General features: G+C 36.1%; 1 protein-coding gene and 1 pseudogene across 1 annotated transcript in view; both read right to left on the bottom strand.

Moving 5' to 3' along the window:
• IL1RAPL1 (interleukin 1 receptor accessory protein like 1) overlaps positions 1-26,227 on the bottom strand; it is a 1,448,054-nt gene that overhangs the window by 158,498 nt on the left and 1,263,329 nt on the right. The window lies entirely within an intron of this gene.
• LOC113888253 lies at positions 20,235-20,334 on the bottom strand (annotated as a pseudogene).

Genomic DNA, 26,227 nt, shown 5'->3' with positions numbered 1-26,227 from the left:
TACTATTAATTCCATTTCAGAAATAAAGTTCAGACAAATTAATAAAACCAAAAATGGGTAGACTTGGAATTTGAAGTCACATGCCTTTAACACACCATCCATTCTTAAGCTGTTTGGTAGTCACTGCCTTATGGATACGAGGTCTCCTTTAGACAAAAATAAAATGCTACAAAGAGCTCATTCTCAATACAAATAATTAAAAATTTTATTCATGTAACATCTTTAGCACCTACTGTGGTCAAGAAGGTGTGGGGTGGCAGAGTTGGACATGAGTGAGCAAGTAAGCACAGCACAGCACAGCGATCAAGCACAGAGGCAGGCAGTAGATTACGGAAGATGAGTGAACATGAACCTTCTCCCCAGGGCCTTAGAGTCTAACAGAATAAAATACTTTTAATAATGTGGATAGTATTATCTAGGTAGATAAGATATTTTAAATTGAAATCTTCCATATCATGGGACATAAAAGGGAAGGACTCATGATAGTGCTATGGAGGGTAAATTGATAAAGGCCACAAGAAATGAGAAGATATAAGCCTATTCTTTAAATCCTTCTTTTTATCTTTTACAAGTTTGACATATTTAGTATTTTTAATTAAAGAAAAAGAAAAAAAAAACTCAATGGATATTTCTCTGTGTAGAGAACAGCTAATGCTTGGAACTCTGGGATCAATGACCGTATCGTTTAATAAGTATTTTCTTAAATAAAAATAAACTTAGCTCTTTCAGACATAGTATCTTTAAAAATCCCATGCCCATGGCAAAACTTAAAGCCTGTGCAAGGTGGAAGAACTAAATTCAAACAAAATAGAATGTTTTGAAGCTGGTAAGATGGACTTCAAACACTGTGTTAGATGGAAAAGCAATAAAGAATGTTTTAGATGCTCCTAAAAAGTCAACAGGTAATGATACATGTAATATAGGCTTTATTAGAAGAAAGCTACTTCTATCCTATTTCAAAAATTAATTTGCCATAATATCATCTGTGTTATAGCTCCAAAGAGCCTATATGGTGCATACTGGATAGAATTTTATAACACGCATATGACTATAAAGTAATTTAATTATAGTGATTCTGAAAAATGTCCATCAAGATATATATATATATATATAGCCTGGAATGAAAAAGCCATAATCTTACAGATAAAATGGGCATCTCACAACAAACACCTGATTTCCATGTCACATACATGTCCAATCCTGATTCTCAGTCACATAATCAGATCCAAACTTGCCAATCTTCAGTAACAGCTCTCTCACATACACATTCTGTCAGCAAATCCTGTTTGTTCCATTATCAAAATATATTCAGAAATTATCAACACCTACCACTTTCACCTTAGCCTTGGGCACCATTATCTCCTTCCTAACTTGTTGCCTCTTCATGGGACTTCAGCTTCTAATCCTATCCCACCCAATGATCTATTTTCTAAACATTAGTCAGAGTGGCCTATTAAAACATGAATCAATTCATATCTCCCCTATTCTCAAAACTTCCAGTGTTTTCCCATATCCCTCAGCTCATGATCTACCCTCGGTCACCTCTGACTCACCTCTGCACTCACTCTCTTTGCCTCTCATGGACTTTCCTCCAGTTACAATGTCTTCTTCTGGCCTCTGGGCCTTTGCAACATCTTGTTGCCTTTGGAATCATTTATCCCAGAGATAAGCAAGTGGTAGCTAAGATCAGGGCTAGGTTCACGTTATGTAAGGTCTGGGGCTCATACATTTTAGGGTATTTTTTAAAAAGAAAGAATATGACATTTCATATACAAAATTCAATAGAGGGCCTCAGAAGAGGTACATATGAGTGAGGGAACTAAACTTTTAGCTTTATTATCCTCAAAGTGAATCTACCACACATATAATACTATACACTATGCACTATTTGAACTACTTTAATATACTATGTTATTATAGTGCTATATATAAAATAGATAACTAATTAGAATCTATTGTGTAGCAAAAGAGTGTCATTGTCTTTAGTGGATGGGGAAGCATTCCATTATTTTTTTCATAATGTGTTTTTATTTATCCCTTTATTGCATAGATCTTTAAAAGCCAACTGTAATTGGCTAGTTTTTTCTATCTTTTGTCTTCCTCCAGTATCCAACTTGCTCCTGTTAAGTGGAACACAGCTGGTAATGTGGTCCCACCTCAAAGGAAAGATGAGTTCTAAACCAGGACAGAAAATCACAACTGATTCAAATATCCTTTCCAGGTCATGCACTTAACCCTCTCATTTAATTTCCCTTCACTGAGACACTTCCTTTTTCAAGACTGCAAACATAACCTGCACCTGCAATTACCTGAAAAGAAATTAGTCTTGTACTTTCTTCCTCAGGAACAAAGAAGCGTTCAAGTGTTTAGCTGACTAAATGCCAACCTTTGTAGACATGATTTGAATTGGATTGGAACCCAAATGTAATTAAATGCATAAAAGGAACTACCCTTGGAAGTGATCTCTCTTTGGAAACATCTCAGCACCTAGTATAAATCAGATCATTTAACTTACTATAAAACATCTAGGGATTGACAATGTAAAACTGCAGTTCTCAAGGTGGGTGATGCTAATAATGATCGGACTCTATATGGGAACATCATTTTTCTGACTCAGTAGAGATTTCCTGGCTATCTACAGTGCTTGACTTTACTCATTAATTGATTTAAATAATTGATGTGCTTAGTCGCCCAGTTGTCTCCGACTCTTGCAATCCCGTGGACTGTAGCTCACGAGGGTCCTCTGTCCATGGGATTCTCCAGGTAAGAATACTGGAGCGGGTTGTGATTTTCTTCTCCAGGGGAGCTTCCCAACCCAGGGATTGAACTGGCGTCTCCTGCATTAGCAGGCAGGTTCTCTACCACTGAGCCACCAGGGAAGTCCTAAGCAATTGATAGTAGCTATTGAAAATCAGGACCATGACACCCAACAAAAGAAAAGAGACAGAGGGCTTAAGTTGTAGCCACTTACAGAAAACTTAAGTTACCCCTGCCTCAGAATTACCTAGTGGGGTATTCAAAATGTAGCATCCCCAGGCTTCCCTGGTGGCTTAGTGGTAAAGAATCCACTTGCCAATGCAGGAGGCACAGGTTCTATCCTTGATCTGGGAAGATCCCACATGCCGTGGAGCAACTAAGCCACCACAACTATTGAGCCTGAGCTCTAGAGCTGGGGAGCTGCAACTACTGAAGCCTGTGATCTCCATAGACAGTGCTCTGCAACAAGAGAAGGCACCACAATGAAATGCCTGCACATCGCAACTAGAGTAGCTGCTACTCGCAGCAACTAGAGAAAAGCCCATGCAGCAATGAAGATCCAATACGGTAAAAAATAAATTAATAAAAACAGAGCTGCATTTAAAAAAAATGCAGTCTCAGGTTTCCCACATTATGGATTCTGAATCTCCAGGGAGTGTAGGACCAGGAATACATATTTTTCAGAATTGCTTCTGGTGATACGTATGTATTTTAAGGTTTGAGAACTGATGAAAGTCATAAGGATATTGGTTATCTGCGGAAGTGAGAAAAAGAAGGAAGGCTGAGTACACACACACACACACACATACACACACTCACACACCCTTCCACAACAAATTTTACCAATTTCAAATTTTTGAGTAGGACTAGGTGGCGCTAGTGTTAAAGAACCCCTGCCTGCTAATACAAGAGACTTAAGAGACCTGGGTTCGATCCCTGAGTCGGGAAGATCCCCTGGAGAAGGGCATGGCAACCCACTCCAATATTCTTGCCTGAAGAATCCTATGGACAGAGGAGCCTGGCAGGCTATGGGCCATAGAGTCCCAAAGAGTCAGACACAATTGAAGTGACTTAGCATGCATGCATGCAGCTATCACCATGAGAGAAATATTGACTGTACTTTAGAGCAGCTGTTCTTCAGAGGGAAGAAAAAATCAAATAAGAGAACTTAAATGACAGTGAATGAAATCAAATTCCTGAATTTTTAAATTTCAAATGATACATTAAGGCATTTGCATGGAGAAACAATGCTTCCATGAATATGGAGTCATGACACCTCAATATCCATCATTGTTTTAAGTTCTATGTTGGAAATATGTTTTCCAGGAGGCTGGAATATATTTTTAAGACTCAGACCTTTTAAAAAGTGATGATTTTATAGACAGTCTTATTTGCCTCTCCAACTTCAATTTTCACTCTTCAAGACATTGGTCTTGGTTATGAAGTGAAAACAAGATATACAACTTCAGTTCCCTCAAAGAGAATATTCTAGCTTTCTTAAAAAGAACTTGTGATAAACATTTTAAAAGTACTTTGTGATAACTACTATCACTCTGAATATTATTTACCAAAGTACACTAATACAAGCTGGAATCAAGATTGCTGGGAAAAATATCAACAACCTCAGATACGCAGATGACACCACCCTTATGGCAGAAAGCGAAGAAGAACTAAAGAGCCTCTTGATGAAAGTGAAAGAGGAGAGTGAAAAAGTTGGCTTAAAATTCAACATTCAGAAAACTAAAATCATGGCATCTGGTCCCATCACTTCATGACAAATAGATAGGGAAACAATGGAAACAGTGAGAGACTTTATTTTTTTGGGCTCCAAAATCACTGCAGATGGTGACTGCAGCCATGAAATTAAAAGACGCTTGCTCCTTGGAAGAAAAGCTGTGACCAACCTAGACAGCATATTAAAAAGCAGAGACATTACTTTGCCAACAAAGATCCACCTAGTCAAAGCTATGGTTTTTCCAGTGGTCATGTATGAATGTGAGAGCTGGACTGTGAAGAAAGCTGAGCGCAGAAGAATTGATGCTTTTGAACTGTGGTGTTGGAGAAGACTCTTGAGAGTCCCTTGGACAGCAAGGAGATCAAACCAGTCCATCCTAAAGGAAATCAGTCCTGAATATTCACTGAAAGGACTGATGTTGAAGCTGAAACTCCAATACTTTGGCCACCTGATGTGACGAACTGACTCATTTGAAAAGACCCTGATGCTGGGAAAGATTGAAGGTGTGAGAAGGGGACAACAGAGGATGAAATGGTTGGATGGCATCACTGACTCGATGGACATGAGTTTGAGCAAGCTTAAGGAGTTGGTGATGGACAGGAAGGCCTGTCGTGCTGCAGTCCATGGGGTCACAAAGAGTCGGACACAACTGAGAGACTGAAGTGAAGTGAAGTCACTCAGTCATGTCTGACTCTTTGCGACCCCATGGACTGTAGCCTACCAGGTTTGTCTGTCCATGGGATTTTTCATTCAAGAATACTGGAGTGGGTCTCCATTTCCTTCTCCAGGAGATCTTCCCGACCCAGGGATTGAACCAGGGTCTCCCACATTGTAGGCAGATGCTTTACCACCTGAGCCACCAGGGAAGGAGAATGAACTGAACTGAAACTGAACACTAATAGCATCAGAATTTATTCAGGTGTTTCTCTGCCCACACAGAATGGTCTATGCTTCTTGATAGCTTACAGCCACCTTCTGATTAGTTTATTCTAATCTCATATATTATAGTAATCAATGTAATATGGTTCATTAAATTGTATTTAGAAATTTAAATAGATGCTTGGTGAAGGTCTAAGATAGTCTCCAATGGAGACTCTCAAAAAGTTCAGATTTATAACTGTGTTCCAGTGTTTTGCACATTTTAGAATGCCTGATATCCTAAAGAAGTGAGTAAATGAAGTAGCTTTACACAGTATGTTTCTATTTTAGAGTAACACAGGTGGCTTCACACTTGAAACTTTTTGAAATCTCTTCGAAAAAGTCTGAAGCACTTTGGAGAAACAAAATCATTCTCAAATGTAGGAACACTGTTTGGCCACTCAGACTATTATTACTTTCCACCTGAACAAGGACATTCATCTCATAGTGGATTTCCTCATTTTCATCTCCTGTTGCGACAACTCATCCTGTACACTGCAGCTAGATTCATCTTCATGACGGCTGGTTCAGTCTTCCCATGCTTATGCTCGAAAGCCTCCAGTGACTCCCAAATAAAGTTCAACCTTCTCAGCTTGCATCTGAAAACATCAACAACCTTTCCAAACGTGTTGCCTTCATCATGGGACTTTGTCCAGCCAAACTTGTCTGCACTTCTTTTTTCAAAAATGCTTACTTAAGCATTTCCCTGTTGGTCCAGTGGCTAAGACTCCATACTCCCAATGCAGGGAGCCCGGATTCCACCCCTGGTCAGGGAACCAGATCCCACATGCTGCACTAAGGCCCAGTGCAGTCAAATAAATAAATATTAAAAATGCATACTTGATTCTTTTCTGAAGCTGTGCCTTTGACCACACTATCTCCTATGACCATATCCACATAACAAATTCCTACCCATCTTTTAAATGTCAAGTCATAATATCTCCCCTTCATGGAAATTTCCCCTTGCTTCCAACCAGAAGTTCTGAGCTCTGCAAGTATCAGAACTATCCTTCTTCTCTAGTACACCATTGTCATTATCTGCGTGTGTAATTCCCCAGAGTCAAGGACCTTGTCTTCATTCTTTCAACAAATATTTACAGAATACCAGTAGCTTTTAAAACAATGTTTTAGACACTATGGAAGCTGCCAAGTTGAATAAAATCTAATCTTTGTCTTCCCACTGTCCAGTACAATGTCAGGCACATTGTCGGTACTGAAAAAATATATGTGGAATAAATAATGAGTAGTCCATCTCATTTTCAATAATGTAAGTTCTGATTTATAACACAATAAATTAACAGGAAATTCTATTCAGGAAGAAGATTTTTTTCCAGATTAACCTTCAGAATATCTAAATGATACTATGCAGACATAAAAAGAAAAAAATATATTTTAAACATGAAGACAAAAGAAGTTTGAAAAATTTCAAGTCTTTTATATAAATTACAGATATATACATTTCTCTACTGTCAATAATTTCTTGATATTCTTTGATTTACACAGGATAAACCTTCCCTGTTAATTAATTCTATTAGTTCTTTAACATTACAATATTTACATGCTTGCTACATGCAATAATTTTCTGCAAATACTGACCACATGTGTTTTAATCTGAATTTATTTAGAGACAGTAATAATTAAATGCATTTTCTTGACAATCATATTTACATGATTTCAAACAAACTGATAAGTAAGACAGGAGAGTAAGTATCCAGATTGTTATTTTAAATGATGTTAAATATAAGAATAATAAATATAAGAAAACTGAAATCTTAGGCTTCATTTTTTGGCTTCTATATGAATGATTGTAAGCTAGGATTTGGAAGACAACTAAGGCAAATTTCCCCTCACTCTGATATTTATATGTTACGTGCACACACATTGCTGGAAGCTTAGATGGCGTATTCAACAAGCATACAAGATAATTCAGATCAATGTCAACTTGCTCTCACCAGAAAATGAAGTCCCATTGAGAGCCAACCTATCTTTCAGTCTAATTCAATAGAAAGCTAGAGTGCTAACAATAAAATGTCTAACATATAGGATTATGTCCATTCTAGTTCAGAAAAATGAGTGTCTTTAGATAACAAAACTTCCCCTTTTGAAAAGAAAGCCATTATTGCTGCAGAAAATAATTTCACATATTAAAAAGTTAAATTAATTTTTTATATAGCTCTAGTCCTAGCCATTTGAATAGAAAGAGCTTTAAACTAGACTCTTAAATGTCATGCTAATGACGTGGGTTGTGTCATGATCAAAATTTGTCATAAATAAGTGGTGTTTTGTAAGTAACCTGGGGAAAATAAACTAATGTTCTAAGTAAGGATGTGACTTTGAAATTCATTGTCTATGGTACCTGACTCAGAGAGAAATAATTGATTACTAATGGGGCAATATCAGGTTGGTTACATTACTATTTGCCTGCATGAATAAGAGGTAAGGATTTTTCAATTTCTGGATGGTCACCCATTCATCTTTTTAACTGCTAAGTGCTTAGATCTATGGATACTACTGGATTTATTTAGTCTTCTCCCCAAACTTCTGTATGTTATATCATCCTCCTACAAAAGAGAAAAGCTTTAAGGTTTTCTTATTAATGTTGTCACAATTAAGTGACAATATGGAGCTCTACAGTTTCAAACTTATATGTTAAAAAGATTGTTCATCAATTATACTTCAATAAAACTTAATAAAAATAAAAAAATAAAGGAAGGGATTGTCCAATGCAGTCTAAGATTTCAAGAATTCCAACTGAGAAAACCATTCTCAGCTGACTGAGAATGCAACTGGGGTACCAATCAGAGACTACATAAAAATTAATGAAAAGCATGAGTTTTAGAGTCCTACTTAGGTTCAAGACCTGACTCATATTTACTTGTATTTAAGTTCTTGAAAAACTCTGTAATTTACACACTCTTTGTAGGTAAAATGAGAAGAAAAATAGTACTCAGATTTTAAATAGTGCCTATAGAATACTTACTATAGAAACTGGAATATGGCAAATTTGAGATAAATAATAGCTTTTGTTATTGATATTAGGGAAGCTCAGATGGCTCAGTGATAAAGAATCCACCTGCCAAAGCAGGAGGCACGGGAAACATGGGTTTGATCCCCGGGTTGGGAAGATCCCCTGGAGGAGGAAATGGCGACCCACTCAAGTTTTCTTTTCTGGAGAATCCCATGGACAGAGGAACCTGGCAGATTACAGTCAATGGGGTCGCAAAGAGTTGGACACGACTGAGCCTGCACACACACACACACACACACATTTCCAGATAAGAAGGTTTAGACAGAAAAGGCATTTACAAGAATGCTAGTTTTTCCCTCCCCCCAACCCCCGTTTACTACTCTGCTTTTCAAACTTTCTTTACCTGCCCCAGAAGATGACTTCAGCTTTAGTTTGGGTATGACCAATGGGCAGCGCCAGCAGAAGAGTGGGACAGAATGGGGTCAAGGCATTTATTTTCCCAGCTCTCTGCTGAGCATTCTTTGGTTGTGTCCCTTTATCAAAAGTCACAGGTCAAGTTGGGCAGATCCCCACTCCCCCTTGCAGCCATATCATGTTCTCTCTCCACACAATCGCATTGTTTGCCACCTAACTCTAACTGAATACACCCCAATACATGAGAGTCTACGTGTATACTGTTGGTATGGTACAAAAAGCCTAATGTATCCAAGAGAAGCCCAAGTGTTAACTAGAAAAAATGAAGATGTGTATTCAATCTGAAGTAAAGGCATAAACGGGGACTCCAGGTGGCTTGAAATATAAGAAGTGGTTTTCAGGCAGTTTACAGGAAAACAGCATCTGTGACAGTGTCACATCTCATGTGGTTCCTTATGTTTCCCACAGAGGCCAGTCTCTCTGCTTAAAGGACTTCGGGCAACAGAACAAAATAGCACAGTCACTCCATTTCTAAAGTTCACTCTGTTTTTACAGGTTTCAACAGCAAGGTTTTAAAGCAATACTAATATTAGCTCTGTGGACTTCTCAGAATTGGCCCAAAGCTAACTGGAGGGTTTTAAACTTCAAGTCAGGAAACACACATGTATGTGTACAATGTACACACTGACTACAAGAGTATCCAGTGCTATATGATACATGAGAAAAAGTAACAGGGGAAAAAAAGAAGGCAAAAAGATCTCCATTTTGGGGTGACTTCGCTGGTGGACCAGTGGCTAAGACTCCATGCTCCCAATGCAAGGGGCCTGGGTTCCATCCCTGGTCAGGGAACTAGATGCCACATGCTGCAACTAAGAATTTGCAGGTCTCAACTAAGATCTGGCACATCCAAATAAGTAAATCAATATTTTCAAAAAGATCTCTATTGTGTAGTCATCTGATAGCAGTATCAACTTTACACAGCTATGAAAACTTCCAATTAGGAAATTCCAAAGAACCCTAAGACACTCCCTGTATACCACTAATCAGATATCTTAAGAGGACTAGAGAGACAATAGGAAGTGCAGTTTAGAAATCAGGACTCTTCCTGTTTCCCAGGAGAGGGATCCTTCTGCCCAGTTCTTGGCCACATTAATCATCCCCACGGGGAAGCTAAAATAGGTACAATGATTAGGGATAGAGGAGAAAACATTAGTGTCTCAAATGTCTTTGGGACCTTATGATGGATTCTAATACTTCTCCAGAGGTGCCTCAGGAGCCTGCTCAGGGGATGTGTGAGCTAAGAAGGCCAGACTTTAAATGCCAGCTCTGCTTTACAATAAGCTCTGTTTTTATCTGTATTCTGCACTGGCTTCTCTGTAGCTCTGGTTTCAAGAAAGGATTACACTGCTAAAAATAGTAATATAAACATTTTAAAGTCACTGTCTTTGAATTTTACATACATCTATTAGTGACAAATTCCCCAGTATATTATTGATCCTGAACACTTCATCTTTCTCTTGTGATATAGGATGTTAATGGTTGGCATTCCTGAGGAGAATAAACTATCCATGTACAATGAAGCAGCTTATATTAGCACTTTTAACATTATGAATTTGTTTGTTGTGTACTTGTTTCAGTCATGTCCGACTCTTTTACAACCCCATGGACTTTTGCTGCCAGGCTCCCCTGTCCATGGGATTTCTCAGGTAAGAATACCGGAGTGGGTTGTCATTTCCTTCCCAGGGGATCTTCCGGACCCAGGGATCAAACCTGGGTCTCCTGCACTGGCAGCTGAATTCTTTACCATCTGAGCCACCAGGGAAGCCCAACTTTGTAAATGAGCATGGACAAAAGCCCCTGCATGTTTATCTAGATTCATCCTTTCATTTCTGTTTTACCTGTAGGAAATTAGACAATTATGAGCTATTTTGATGGAAATCAGATTCCAAATATAGCAGAATCTTACCTTTAGCAGAACTATTTTGGTAAAATGTCTCACAGGGACCTCTTTGTCCCAACTTTACCTAAGATCATATTTATACTGGAGAACTTTTTAAAAGTCTTTCTTTTAATAGCTTTTTTTACCATTGTGGGAATGTTAGTTTATCCCACTGAGGAGGTAGTCTGTGTGTGCATTACATTCAGTAACATATTGAATGCTTAATATCAGAAATAATTATATACTGACAACATTAATGTCTTTTGAAAAACAATTGCTCGTTTTGTTTTTCAAAGGTAATGGAAACCCTCAACAGACTGCAGAAGCCCCAGTAGGAAGAGTTGAGAGGCAAATGGAATGAAACTGTGGTATAAAAGTAGTTGAGGAGTTTGTAATACTAAACTAAAAATAGTTTCTCTGTGCCATAATGGTGTATTTTAAAGGTACTTTTTATGTATTGGTAGACAACAAATTTCCCTCCAGCTAACATCTTTTATCATCTGGTTGCATGTAGTCAAAAGTTCTATTTTCTAAGCAATGTGCTTTTAACCAAGTAAAAGAAGACCGTCTGCTTACTATTTGACTGTTATGGAGCTCAAATATTATTGTTAAACAAAGTATCCTTAAACAAATCTTCATTTCCTTGATGCCATACAACCCCGTTCGTGCATGTTAATGTTTTCAGACCTATCTCAGGATCAGTTTACATGATAAAATATAATTAACTGTTGTTTGCTCGCTTAAGTTGCAGTCAGTGTTTCAGTAAGCCTGACGTGGGCTCAAACTGGACTGCTGATTTGTGAAGCTTGTGATGGTTCACGTGGCAGTTGTGCCTGCAAAGCTTTATTCATATAAATAGCCATCATCTCTGCTTAGGCACCAAGAGCATGATTAGTTGGTTTCCTGGGTTTATTCTAGTCAAGATATTTATGATACATGCTATTTAAGGAATTTCTCTAATTTGGCCTTTGGGAAACAACAAAAGGCTAAATTAAGTGAGATAAAATTTGAATACATGTATAGAAGTGATATGGATAATCTATATTTTCTACTATCACTTTCAGCTACTACTGTGGTATCTCCTCATATAACACACAGTTTGAGAGTAGATAGTTCAGGGCTGCTCATCATCAAGCAGCTCATTGATGCCATTGAGACCCTAGGCTCCTTCTTATTTCACCATCTTTAATATGTGACTTTTATTTTCCTGGTTTCAAGGCAGACACTGCACTTCTGAACACCATACTCAAATGTAACATTTATTTCCTGGAAAGGCAGCCTGTTCCAGTGACTTCTTAAACTTTATTGGTCATAACCTGCTCATGGCCAACCCAAGCTGTTTGAGAGGCTGTGAAATCAAGGACAGTACTTTACAATCACTAAAGAACAGGAAAAGGGGGATAGAAAGGATGTTGAGTGAGCCAAGCTATATAGTATCTGCTCACTAAAAAATTATATTAATTATTTGAGCTTCAGGCTAAAAGATAGGCAATCTCATTGTCCTTTTCTTTTTGCCAACCTATGCTTCAGAAAATACATGCTGATCATAGCAAGTTGGCCACAGTGACTCTCATTTCCCTCTGTATTTTTTCAGGGTCCAATGTTAATGACACAACCAGGTAGTAGAGACTATTTTGGCCTATTTAGCATTCATTTATCCACTTTTTTGTATCTTAGAAACTCAATTTCAATTAGATATATCCTTAATTCCATGTAGCCATAGGTCTCAAGGGAAAGTGAACTCACCCCAATTTTAGGAAGGGATTCTTTCAAGAGTAATCTTGCCTATGATTGGTCCTGGAATAAGCATATGTTCCCATTTTGACCTGAATGGGAATTCTTTCAGTGAGAAAAGGAAAATTCCTTGCCCCTATGAGATAGCCATAGGAATGTCCCCTGGATATTACCGGATGTAGATATGATGCTGAGGACCGCTGCAGTCATCCTGCTACACAGAGGATAAAGCCACACTTGGAATTATGAGCAGAGAGATAGAAAGCACTGGGGCCCTTGATGACATTGCTGAATCCCTCTGCCCTGAAGCCCACTCCACCACTGAACTTCCTTCCAGTCAAGTAAGATCTTTTGTTCTTTATTTTTTTAGTCAGTTCGAATCAATTTCTGTTACTTGTAGCCAAAAATACCTTAATTCTTATGAATCATCTGAAATTTTTGTCCTCTAAAAGTTCTGAGAAGTTTGCATTTATGCCATTACTGTTATTTTGCTGCTTGTAACTCAAATTAAATGGGATTTCCCATAGAGACATCAATGTAGAAATACACTATATGCATCAGCACATTTAGAGCCAACTTGCTACCAAGAATGTGCTAAGAAAATGCATTATATCTCAAACTCCTTCAAGTTAAGGGTTTTTCCAACCCAGGGAAATAAGCCACAGGTACAGTGCAGATCAACTGGGAAGTATTTCTACAAAATCGGTAAGTGAGTGTAACTTCACCAGCCACATTATACAGGGACAACCAAGAAATATGTACTGTGAGATGCATTGTAATCTATGAGGCCAACAGGCTGGTACTACCAAAGCAGGCTAAGGGATCCCTGAAACTGAAGTGAATGTTAGGCTAATTGTGCAGGAAATAGAAGAAGACTCCATTCAAGCCAAAAGATATTGTGCAAAAAGCAAAGAGGAAGAAATGGAAAATGTGTCCTATGCTCCCACTGTTCCCAAACTCTAGTTGAGATGGCATGTAGAAATTGAAATACCTGATTGGGGCTTTAATGTTCTCAAATGTGCCATAGAGAGAGAGAGAAAGACAGAGAGAGAATAAATGACTATAATAAAACCCCTCACACTAAGTTCTTGGTAACAAGACAGAAGGATAAATGATATTATCATACAGGGTACTGCAGAACTTCATTTACAAAATGATATTGGATTACTTCCTAAGACACCTGCTTAATGTTAAATACAACAAAAACCATGGGGTAGAAGCAAATGTCAGAAAAAGGAGGAAAAAAGAGACACATTAAAAGCCCTTTTTAAAAAATAGTATATGAACATGCATCATTGATAGTTGGAATACACATGAATTGTTAAAATGCTAGAAAATAATGGCTCATAAAAATAAAAGCCCCAAACAAATTAATTTTTAAAAAGATATTCTTCTTATGGTTTTACAAGTTGCTTACTATTTTATGTCAGAGTAATGGATTTGGTTAGTAGATGGCATGGTATAATTTAAAAAGGTGTTAGAAGGTATTCACTTAAAATATAAGATACGGTGCTCACTGTGATTAATTTTAGGGACCTTTTCTAAGAGACTTAGGGTAAGAGACACTGTTGTTCTAAGCCTCAGTCTGAATTTTCACACTATTTTGATTACTTACAAAGAAAAAGGTGTGAAGCATATATACAAATAACCAGGAAATGCTAATGTTAATTTTCTTTACTGTTGGAACTTTGTTAGATTATGCAATGTTTTTTATTGAGTCACCAACAATAGGAAACATATGTTTCCCACACATTTAGTAGGAGACAAATGTTAAGAAGGTCTAATCATAACAGGGACACACAGGGCTATGAGTCTAGACAAATTTAAATACATGAAAAAGCTCATCTCTTTCTTATCCAAACGCCTGTCAGGTTTCAAGGTTAAAGCCATATTTATATTTTCATTTTTTTCTCCTCATAATTGGTAAGGTTATATCTATGAATATTATACCACCTAATTTCAAAAATTTCAAATAGGTTAAAAGGCAATTTATCATCAGCTTTAAAATGGGATGTTAACAGCTTTACAGTTAAATTAGGCTATGAAAAATGGGTAAAGGTTGTCTATGGAAAAAAAAGCTTTTTATGACAAAGATAATTGAACTCACAGAGAGGAAGGTATAACCTGAAATGATTTAGAAAATTCATCATGAAAGTGTGTCATTATATTAATTTAGAGAGAAAATCACTTTTTTATTTACCCATCTCTAATGAATTCATCTCTTCATTCAGACAGGCCAGGGACCAGTGAAACGTTAATGATGAACATGTCAAAAGTTGGAATATAACCTTGTCACATTCACCATAAGACTCTCAGCAGCTTGGAACAATTTTCTTGACCTGCTTGAAATCCTCTATGAGAGGATTCTTTAAAAAGCCATCTTATTGAAAGATAAAAGGAATTATTTGGGAAAATTCCTTTGAGTCATTTTCTAAAATATTTTTTATGAGAGAAGTGAATACATATTCATGGTAGAGAATACGGACTATGAATAAAAGCATAAAACAGAAAATAAAAATTACCTGCAATTCCACTTTCCTAAGGTAACTAACAATTGTAAATATTTTGGTTTGTCTTCTTTGTCTTTGAATGTTTATAAAATTGTTACCATAGGGTGAACAATTAGGTTGTGTATTATTTTGCTTACTCAACATTCCATCATGAAGCTCTCCCCAGGCAGCATATTGAGAACCAGAAGAAAATATAAACAGCAACTTTTAACAAATTACTGGGATATTTGAATCATTAAAGACTGAGTATAAAGTATGTTTAACAAGCTATGAAAAAAAAGGAAGGGGTGAGTATCTGAATAAGAGGCAAGAGACTATGGAAAATGACAAAGCAGATTTGGAAATGAAAATACTATAACTTTCAGAAATAAAAATATCATTGAATATAAAAATGATTGAATAATTGAATGTTTAGGTTAATGGCTGATTACAAACATCTAAAGAAATAATTGGTGATTTGAAAGTTAGATTTGAAGATATATTCTACAATGCAGAAGAAAAACAAAAACATGGAAAATATAAAATAGGGCTGGAGATATGGAGAATAAAGTAAGAAGATATGTCTTATTCTAAGCAGAGTTCCATAAGAGAAAAAGAATGAAAGAATGGGACTGACATATATCTGAAGTGATAACATCTGAGAATTTTCATAACAGATGAAAGATACCAATTTCAAGATTGATGAACACTAATGACTCTCAGAAAGGATAAATAAAAAGAAATCCTCTGAAGGGTATGTATAATGAAATTATATGAAATTAAATACAAAGAGAAAACTTTTAAAATAGAGAAGAGACAGCACCTTCAAGAGTACTTACATCAAACCTTACAAACAAATTATCAGAGTCAGCAAAGGAAGTCAAAAGCCTGTGGAATAATATTTCATTGTGCTGAAAAGAAATTAGAACTACATGTACCTTTCATGAATGAAAAATACAAACATTTTAGACAACAGACAGACTGAATTTGGTAGCAGTTAACCCTCACTAAAGGAAAGTATAAAGAATTAATCTTCAGGCACTAATAAAATGATTACAGAGAGATGCAGGAAGGTATGATGTGAAAAAAAGTGTTAAATACTTGAGTATATTCAATCAACAGATTCAATAATTATTTATGAGTAATGACTATGTGGTAGGCCTTGTTTTAAGTACTTGAAGTATAGTCCAGTGCCTACCTAAACAAATATTGGCTGGATAAAGCAATAACAATGCACCTTTCATGAATTTAAAAAAGTCTAAGATACTGAGCAGCAATAAGAAAAGTTGAGAAAAGCAGCAGAAATAAAGTCTTCCAAAGTTTTTACTTTTTTTTTCTGATGGAGAATAAAAATATAGCTAAAAGTAAACTTCCCTAAATTAAGTGTATATGCAAATTTTCTAGGATATAATGGAAAGAACAGAGATAAAGTATAAAACTTCTAAACTCAGTCAGTATGAAAGAAGGAAAAAAGTCAGAGAAAATGACACATAAAAAATGTCAGGTAAATAGAAAGCACAAAATATGGTAGAGATGATTCCAAATACCAATTAAAAATGTTTGCTGTAGGCTTATCATATATGGCCTTTACTATGTTGAGATAGGTTCCTTCTATGCCCATTTTTTGAAGAGTTTTAATCATAACTGGGCGCTGAATTTTGTCAAAGGCTTTTTCTGCACCTATTGAGATTATCATATGGTTTTTATCTTTCAATTTGTTAATATGGTATATCACATTGATTGATTTGCCTATACTGAAGAATCCTTGCATTCCTGGAATAAACCCAACTTGATCATGGTGTGTGAGCTTTTTGATGTGTTGCTGAATTCTGTTTGCTAAAACTTTGTTGAGGATTTTTGAATCTATGTTCATCAGCGATATTGGCCTGTAGTTTTCTTTTTTGTGTGTTGCCTTTGTCTGGTTTTTGGTATCAGGGTGATGGTGGCCTTGTAGAATGAGTTTGGAAGTGTTCCTTCCTTTGCAATTTTTTGAAAGAGTTTAGAAGGAGAAGGCATTAGCTCTTCTCTAAATGTTTGATAGAATTCTCCTGTGAAGCCATCTGGTCCTGGACTTTTGTTTTTTGGGAGATTTTTGATCACAGCTTCAGTTTCAGTACTTGTAATTGGGTTGTTCATAATTTCTATTTCTTCTGGTTTAGTCTTGGAAGATTGAACTTTTCTAAGAATCTGTTCATTTCTTCCAGTAAATACCAATTAAAAATGAACTAAAAATTCTAGTTAACAAGGATTTTCAGACAGGAACAGAAAGATCAAATCCAACTAAATGTCTTCATAAATGGCACATCTAAATTAAAAGTGCACAAAATAGTATATAAAATATTCATATATAGCAAATATAAATAAAATGAAGCTGGCCTGCCAACATTAATAATACATGAAATAGATTTTAAAGAAAAGGTATTGTTAGATATAAAGAAGGCCACCATATAATAGTAAGAATTTCACCTTATCAGAAAGACAGATCTAGAATACATACTGAGACTATAAAATTATGCATCTCAAAATACATTGTCAAAATATATAATGTTTTAAAACTTGACAGATTGTGAAGACAAATACACAAATAGGCCAGGTGAGTAAATGTTTTCAAAATTCCTCCTACCAATTGATAGATACAGCAGGCAAAAACAAAAAAGAAAAATTAGCACAATATATAAAATTTGAGAAATGCAACCAACTAGCTTGAGCTAATGTATCCAACAATTTCAGAACATAAAAGCTTTTCAAACACATATGGAGCATTACTAAAAATAATATGATGAACCTTATTGCAACTCTATAAATTTTAAAAGATTAGAAATCATTAAATAAATTTACCCTAATACAATGTTGCTTTTATCTGCAAGGTAAAATTATACGTGAGATCATATTTAAAAAAAAAATCCTAATCCAAAAAAAAGGGACAGTTCACATATTGGAAAAAAGTAAATTATCATGCTGCATACTATTAAGGCATTTTAAATTTTCATTGAATGATCATGGCATAATTACTCTATTGCTTGTGATTTGGGTAATTTAAATTTTTTGCTACTATAAATACCACTGGGACAAAGCTCCTATTATGTAAGTCTTTGTAAGAGTCTAATTACTTTCTTATAAGGGTATATTCCTAGTATTTGAAATGTTAGATCATGTTGTAAACCTTTCGACCTAAAATTCCCTGTAGGTGTTGCACAAAAGTTTTACTAATCTTACTCTGAGCAGCAGGATATGAAGGTGTCCATTTTACAAATCTTTTGATAATACTATCAGGAAAAAATTATAATCTTATCATTTTGATTAGCATATCTTTGATTACCAAATTATTCATGATGTTGAAAACAGTCCATAAATTTCTTGACCATTTTATTTATTCTTATCATTTTTTAACCTGTTCAATCATGTGCTTTGCTGCTTTTCTTTTTTAAAAAAATTTAATTGGAGGCTAATTACTTTACAATATTGTGGTGGTTTTTGCCATACATTGACATGAATCAGCCACGCCACTTTTTTTGTGGCATCTTTGTCTGGTTTTGGTATTAGGGTGATGGTGGCCTCATAGAATGAGTTTGGAAGTTTACTTCCTCTGCACTTTTCTGGAAGAGTTTGAGTAGGATAGGTGTTAGCTCTTCTCTACATTTTTGGTAGAATCAGCTGTGAAGCCGTCTGGTCCTGGGCTTTCGTTTGTTGGAAGATTTCTGATTACAGTTTCGATTTCTGTGCTTGTGATGGGTCTGTTAAGATTTTCTATTTATTCCTGGTTCAGTTTTGGAAAGTTATACTTTTCTAAGAATTTGTCCATTTCTTCCAAGTTGTCCATTTTATTGGCATATAGTTGCTGACAGTAGTCTTTTATGATCTCTTGTATTTCTGTGTTGTCTGTTGTGATGTCTCCATTTTCATTTTTAATTTTGTTGATTTGCTTCTTCTCCCTTTTTTTCTTGAGGAATCTGGCTAATGGTTTGTCTATTTTATTTATCTTCTCAAAGAACCAGCTTTTAGCTTTGTTGATTTTGGCTATGGTCTCATTTGTCTATTTTGCATTTATTTCTGCCTTAAGTTTTATGATTTCTTGCCTTCTACTAACCCTGGGGGTGGTTCATTTCTTCTTTTTCTAGTTGCTTTAGGTGTAGAGTTAGGTTATTTATGTGATTTCTCTCCTGTTTCTTTAGGTAGTCTTGTATTGCTATGAACCTTCCCCTTAGCACTGCTTTTACTGAATCCCATAGGTTTTGGGTTGTTTTGTTTTAATTTTCATTCATTTCTATGCATATTTTGATTTATTTTCTGATTTCTTCTGTGATTTGTTGGTTATTCAGAAGTGTGTTGTTTGGCTTCCATATGTTTGTATTTTTAATAGTTTTTTCCTGTAGTTGACATCTAATCTCACTGCATTGTGGTCAGAAAAGATGCTTGAGATGATTTCAATTTTTTTTGAATTTACCAAGGCTAGATTTATGGCCCAGGATGTGATCTATCCTGGAGAAGGTTCCGTGTGCACTTGAGAAACAGGTGAAATTCATTGTTTTAGGATGAAATGTCCTATAGATATCAATTAAGTCTAACTGGTCCATTGTATCATTTAAAGTTTGTGTTTCCTTGCTAATTTTCTTTTTAGTTGATCTGTCCATAGGTGTAAGTGGGGTATTAAAGTCTCCCACTATTTCTGTGTTACTGTTAATTTCCCCTTTCATACTTGTTAGCATTTGCCTTACATATTACAGTACTCCTATGTTGGGTGCATATATAATTGTTATACCTTCTTCTTGATCCTTTAATCATTATGTAGTGTCCTTCTTTGTCTTTTTTCACAGCCATTATTTCAAAGTCTATTTTATCTGATATGAGTATTGCTACTCCTGCTTTCTTTTGGTCTCCATTTGCATGAAATATCTTTTTCAAGCTCTTCACTTTCAGTCTGTATATGCCCCTTGTTTTGAGGTGGGCCTCTTGTAGACAGCATATATAGGGGTCTTATTTTTGTATCCATTCAGCCAGTCTTTGTCTTTTGGTTGGGGCATTCAACCCATTTACATTTAAGGTAATTATTGATAAGTATGATCCCGTTTGCATTTACTTTGTTGTTTTGGGTTTGACTTTATAAACCGTTTCTGTGTTTCCTGTCTAGAGAAGATCCTTTAGCATTTGTTGAACAGCTGGTTTGGTGGTGCTGAATTCTCTCAGCTTTTGCTTGTCTGTAAAGCTTTTGATTTCTCCTTCATATTTGAATGAGATCCTTGCTGGGTACAGTAATCTGGGTTATAGGTGTTTCTCTCTCATAAAAATATGGAACAGTTCATTAATTTGCATGTCATCCTTGCAGGCCATGCTAATCTCTGTATCATTCCAATTTTAGTATATGTGCTGCTGAAGCGAGCACAGCTTTGCTGCTTTTAAAAAGTGGATTTACAGAACAATTTTTGTATTAGAAATTCAATCTCTTCATGCCTGTTGAATATACTTAACCTAGTTAGTTATTCATTAAGTTCTTTATCTTTTGATTTTGTTCTTTTTAATGTAGTCAGAATCTTTTCTCTTGTGAGGACCATCTCTCTTCTTTTTTAATAAAAAAAAAATCATGGAAAATTGTTATCTATCTTGAGATTCATTAACCAGTAACTTTTCCACATGTCTTATGGTTTCATTTTTCATATAAGCTCCCTAAATTATTACATAAAAATACACACATATATGTATGCCTATATATATGTGTGTCTGTGTATATATGAATACTTATATTTTTAATTTATTTAATTCAGGGTCATTTGTCCTATCCATTGACTTGTCTGCTCATCTTAAGATAAGTTAGACCCATATTTTTCCCCCATCTTTATTGTGACATAATTGATAAATAAAACTTGTATGTACATCATGTGTACAACACTATTCTTTAAGGTTTTTTTTTTTTAATGTGGACCATTTTTAAATCCTTTATTGTATTTGTTATAATATTGTTTCTGTTTTATGTTTTAGTTTTTTGACTATGAGGCATGTGGGATCTTAGCTCCCAGACCAGGGATTGAACTTGCCTCCCCTGCATTGGAAGGCAAAGTCTTAGCCATTGGACCTCCAGGAACGTTCCCATGATATTTTGATAAACATATATACTGTGAAATGATTACCACTATCAAGCTAATTAACATAAATCACCTTGCATAGTTACCTTTTTTTTTTTTTTTTGAGCTAGATGTGAGAGTTGGACTATAAAGAAAGCTGAGTGCCAAAGAGCTAATGCTTTTGAAGTGTTGGAGAAGATTCTTGAGAGTCCCTTGGACTGTGAGGAGATCCAACCAGTCCATCCTAAAGGAGACCAGTCCTGGGTGTTCATTGGAAGGACTGATGTTGAAGCTGAAACTCCAATACCTTGGCCACCTGATGTAAAGAGCTGACTCATTTGAAAAGACCTTGATGCTGGGAAATAAAGGCGGGAGGAGAAGGGGATGACAGAGGATGAGATGGTTGGATGGCATCACCGACTCAGTGGACATGGGTTTGGGTGGACTCTGGGAGTTGGTGATGGACAGGGAGGCCTGGCGTGCTGTGGTTCATGGGGTCGCAAAGAGTTGGACACGACTGAGCAACTGAACTGAACACTTAAGATACACTATCTTAGCAAATTTCAAGTACACAATAGAATATTATTAACCATAGTCATCATGATGTATATAATACTTCTCCAGGATCTATTCATATTGTTCGTGGGGTTCTCAAGGCAAGAATCCTGAAGTGGCTTGCCATTCCCTTCTCCAGTGGACCACATTTTGTCAGACAAGAAGAAGAAGGGGATGACAGAGGATGAGATGGTTGGATGGCATCACCGACTCAATGGATGTGAGTTTGAGTAAGCTCTGGGAGATAGTGAAGGACAGGGAAGCCTGGTGTGCTTCAGTATATGGGGTCGCAAAATGTCAGACACGACTGAACGACCTGAACAACAAGATTTATTGGTCCTGCATAATTGAATTTTGTAGTCTTTGACCCAGAGAAGGCAATGGCACCCCACTCCAGTACTCTTGCCTGGAAAATCCCATGGACGGAGGAGCCTGGTAGGCTGCAGTCCATGGGGTCGTGAAGAGTCGGACACGACTGACAGACTTCACTTTCATGCATTGGAGAAGGAAATGGCAACCCACTCCAGTGTTCTTGCTTGGAGAATCCCAGGGATGGCGGTGCCTGGTGGGCTGCCGACTACAGGGTCACACAGAGTCGGACACAACTTAAGTGACTTAGCAGCAGCAGCAGCAGTCTTTGACCAATACCTCCTCATTTTCCCCACCCCCCAGCTCTGGAAACCACCATTCTACTATTTGCTTCTGTGAATCTGACTTTTTTAGATTCCACATAATGAGATCATGCAGTAAGTTCATACAGTATTTGTCTTTCTTTGGATTATTTCACTTAGCATGGTGTTCTCCAGGTTCATCCATTTGTTGCAGTTAGCAGGATTTCTTTATTACACCTGAATAATAATCCAGTGTGTATGTGTATAATTTTCTTTATCCACTCATCTCACAGATGGACACTTAGGTTGTTGTCATATCTTGGTTATTATGACTAATGCTGCAATGGACACGGGAGTGCACATATCTCTTCAGTGTATGATTAATCATCTCGAGTATTGTCTAATTTCACTTCTCTGTTTCGCTCCATTGGTTTTTCAGGAGTGTGTTGTTTACTTTCCACATAATTGTGAATTTCCCATCTTTCCTCCTGTTATTAACTTCTAGTTTCATACGACTGTGGTCAGAAAAGATAACTTTTTGTGAGTTATAGTTCAGGTTTTCGTACCCAGCACCGTTTTCTGTAGCAGTTACTATTCATGAGTTTCCGCTCTGGTGAGCCATGACTCTTTTGTATGTCCTTGTCTGTGTCTTTATTTTTTATTCATCTCTCTTGTGGACCCATGAAGAGCTGTTGGTTTTTCAGTCCGTTCAGCTTTTTAGTTGCTGTGAGGATGGAGAAGCATCCTCCAAGTTCCTTATGTGTGGAATCAGAAACTGGAAGTCTGTCTTAGATTGTTGACAATATAATGTGTCTCAGTGTCTCACTGAAGTTGTCTTGAGTTCAGCCTACTAGAGGTTCTCTGAACATCATGGATCTGAATGTTCATTTCCTTCTCCAGATTTTGGAAGATGTTCCTCATTGTTTCTTTAAATGAGCTTTCTGACCCTTTCTCATTCTCTGTTCCTTCTTGTGCTCCCTTAATGCATATACTGGTTATCCTGATGATGGTCGATAAATCATGTAGGTTTTTTTCATTCTTTTTCACTCTTTTTTACCAACTGGATAATTTCAAATGGCTTGTCTTTGGGGTCACTGAGTTTTCTTCTGCATCTTCAAGTCTGTTTCAGTGTCTTGGGACCTAATACCAGGGGTGCCCATAGGCCTGACTTCTGCCTAGCCCATTGGGTGGGTCCCTGGAGGGGCAAGTATGCCTCTGATTATGGAAGAGCAGCATTGAAGTTAGGTCATAAGACTGCTTCAGGAACTGCGGCCATGTTCCTGGACTACATCACTACCATTATCGTGTCTTTGTAATTATTTGTTGCAAATATACTGACCACTTTTTGATTTTATGGTTTCTTCATTTAAATCATATGTGTTTATGAGGTTAGATATATATTTTCTGCCCCCTACAACTCATTCATTCTCTTATATATTTTTATTTTACTTTGTATTCTGGAGACATTGCTTCATTGACTGATATAATTTGTTCAGCTTTCTCTGTCATTTCATATTATAATACCTTTAAATGCAGCTTTTAGATTCCTCATTGCATTTGATTTTCCTCTCATGCCTTTCTTGTTTTAACAAGTTCTTTTGCACCTCTGCCCTTCATCATTAAATTTTCTCCCTAGAGTTCCCAGTTTTTTTAATTAATAGTGATCGTGTATTCTTACTTCTTTTTGAGGACACCAAGATATCTTCTAAATTTTTCACCTCTTTTAGTGGGAACATACTGTCAGAAAAATGTTGCTACTTTGAACCTTCAGGAAAATCTTTCCTTTCTCTTACAATCTAGAACAATTTTAATAGATACTATTTAGAAAAAGTTAGGTACAGACCCTTTTTCCGATGAAAAACGATTTACTCAGTCCTGGCATATGCACAAAGTAAGTGGAGTATTTTTGGTACTAATGCTGGACAGTTCCCTAAATGGAAACATTTACACAAGCACATCACATTGCACACCAGCACATGTTTATGTGTAGCTATTTTAATGGGATCTTTGGGGAAGCTATATCAGTCCCAACTCATCTGCTACAATGTGACCCTGGGAATTCTTCATTGATAAAATGTTTACTGCTGTTCCCTTTGTCAAGGTGGAATGATGATTGACATATTGCACAAATGGAAGTGCATATTTCACCATGTACCATTGCAATGAATGCTAAATAACTTTAATACGTTCCCAAATCCTTCACTAAGTAATGTTTTGTCATTGAGAGATGACATTATACAAAAAGTAGAAATACTGAAAACTCATCTACAAATAAAAGATTTGTAATTTAACTAATCAGTTTTCTGCAATGATTAAGGAAAATAACTAATTGCCAGAGTCTTTACTACTAAATTAGTGGGACCTACAAAAGTTTTTAGTTTATTTTTTACATCACAATTAATGTTCAGATGTTCAGTGTTATAAAATGATTCAAGCAGCCATAATATACAGTTGACCTGTGAACAAGGCAGGGGTTAGGGGTGAAGGGTGACCCTTCACAGAGTCAATAATTCACATAAAATTTTACAGTGGATTCTACATGTCCATGGTTCTTCATCCATAGATTCAACCAACCACAGACCATGTAGCACTGTCATACATATTTATTGAAAAAAATCTGTGTGTAAGTGGATCTGTGCAGTTCAAACCTGTGCTGTGTAAAGGTCAACTGTACATCTATTTTTTTTTTTAAAGGAGGCAAACACAATTAATACTGAAGTTTGGTCAGGCTCCTTGGTGAGGCTACCATTGATGAAGCCAGCTCAAATTGAGCTTGAGCCTGCTTTTCTCTGAATTCCTTGTATATTTAGTTATGAAATATTAATGCATAAGATATTATTCTGCATTTACATGCTTGTAACTCTTCTTTGCCCACATACCCCCCCAAAAGAAGGAAAATTAAAAACCTCGAGGATATGGATCATGACTCTAATATTTACATTTAATGTGCTTCCTCATTGAGTCAAAGGTGGATTTCACAAATATTTGATTATTGGCTTCTACTTTTGCATTAAAATGTGCAATTATACAAATAAAAGCAGTACAGAGGAAAATATTATGTAAGTTGTGATAGAAAAAGAGTGGAATTAAGGGTCTGGTTTTATTACTTTCTCATATGGTATGAAGTGATAAAATCTGCTTCAAAATGGAAGATTCCCATAAATCAATTCATTTATGGTATGCATTTGTATTAAAACTAAAACAAAGCACATTAAAGTTGGAATTAAAATATTTTGATTCAAGGCCCAGCTTTCCCATTTAACAAAAGTGACTCTCCAAAATATCACATTCTTTATTTATCCTCTTGTCTTTATTCATCAGACCTTGACATTTAGAATATTACTTGTGGCCGACTTGATTGAAAACACAAACACAGATCTGGACACTTATATCATGCATTGGTACTTTCTGGTCAGACAGATAACAAAAAATGCACTTATCCTATTTTTAATATTATCATCAAAATAAAATATGATATACCTAATATATAAATATATACTATTTTTCTGCAGATATTTCCTAACTCCCTGAGAATATACTCACGTCCTCAGTTTAATACATGGTGCTGTAGAGCAATTCTATTTAAAATGTGGCCACAGACCAGAGCTAGTCTACAAATTGTTTTTATTGTTCTTCCATAAAAGAAGTATATAAAGTGAGGGTAAGCATTTAATAACTTTTATAGCAATCTGATAACATCTTCTGAATGAAACAATAAAAATCCTTGGCTACTTTTGTATGGCTTTGTTTTCTTAAAAAAATTACCATTTCTAGTTATTGATTTTTATGATTTTTTTACTGAAGTATTGGTCCTTAAGGAACTGGAAATGAAAGCAAAACAAAACAAAAAACCCTGGTACTTAACCTCAGGTAGTTTCAGAATCATTGGTGTGTTTTATTGCTGTTAATGTTATTATAATTTTAAAAGCTAAATTAATTTTTTCTTTCTCATATAAACCAATCTAGGATATTACCAAGCTTGCTTTTTTAAGTCTCAGTTCCTCTATCACAATTTTTCTCTGATGAGTCTACTAGAAGCTAGTTATTAAAC

The sequence above is a fragment of the Bos indicus x Bos taurus genome, chromosome X (genome assembly GCF_003369695.1).
Source record: "Bos indicus x Bos taurus breed Angus x Brahman F1 hybrid chromosome X, Bos_hybrid_MaternalHap_v2.0, whole genome shotgun sequence".
NCBI classification, from domain to species: Eukaryota; Metazoa; Chordata; class Mammalia; order Artiodactyla; family Bovidae; genus Bos; species Bos indicus x Bos taurus.
Note: the sequence above shows the minus strand (reverse complement) of the source record. Positions and strands in the feature narration are given on the sequence as shown.